This window comes from Suricata suricatta, chromosome X, assembly GCF_006229205.1.
Source record: "Suricata suricatta isolate VVHF042 chromosome X, meerkat_22Aug2017_6uvM2_HiC, whole genome shotgun sequence".
Taxonomy (NCBI): Eukaryota; Metazoa; Chordata; class Mammalia; order Carnivora; family Herpestidae; genus Suricata; species Suricata suricatta.
The window spans coordinates 21411566-21412391 of record NC_043717.1 but is presented as its reverse complement, the minus strand read 5'-3'; the positions used below and the strand labels follow the sequence as shown (position 1 = coordinate 21412391).

Here is an 826-nt window from a genome sequence, read left to right as displayed (position 1 = left end):
TGGTTTTTAGAGGAGAAACCATGTGATTAAGAATTATATTTTTAACTTCAGAATTAGATGATAAAATATTACTATTTTTATCACCTTTTTCCAAAAGCTCTGAAAATGAATCCAAAAATATCACAGTGTCATAAAATTGTGATATTCATAAATATCCATCATAAATGATAAATATCATAAATATCATCCATAAATGATATTCATAAATGATCATGTTGATCAAATTAAAGAGAAGGCCCACATACTAAAAAGTTTATGGTACACGCTTAATATGTTAATAACATTTAAAAAACATTAAGCCATGGAACCAAGTGTAAGCAAGTATAACAAGAGTTCTTCTTTTGCCTTTGATGACAAAGTGGGTGTTTTATTGAAATATTTTAACATAAACCCTAACTAAAATCAGTGTCTATACTTTTCTGCTACCCGAAACATTTAGTTTGCTTTTTTGATAAACTGGCATGAAGTCCTACAAAAAAAAAAGAGAGGAGTTTTATAAGCACATCCTGATAAGAACAGATACTACACTTGATCTTAGCCAAAAGGCCGAGAAGCAATTATAAGCACATCCACTTCCATTAATAAAGGAATGAAATATACTTATGGTAGTCTCATTAGAAACTGCTGTTAATTTTCCCAATTATGCATATGTTCTGATACATAATGAGATATTTTTTTAAGTTGGAGTTAAAACTATTTTCCTATTTCAAATATTTCATATTAACTCACATGTCAGTTTTAGTTTATACATGTCATATATTTTTAATGTATTATCAGGGTTTTTATTTTCCAATGTCATTGAAGAACAAGTTGTAAGTATCATCTC

The 826-nt window shown here is 28.0% G+C and overlaps 1 pseudogene; it reads right to left on the bottom strand.

Moving 5' to 3' along the window:
- Positions 1–461: 461 nt before the first annotated feature.
- On the bottom strand, positions 462–558 carry LOC115284540 (annotated as a pseudogene).
- Between the last annotated feature and the right edge of the window lie 268 nt (positions 559–826).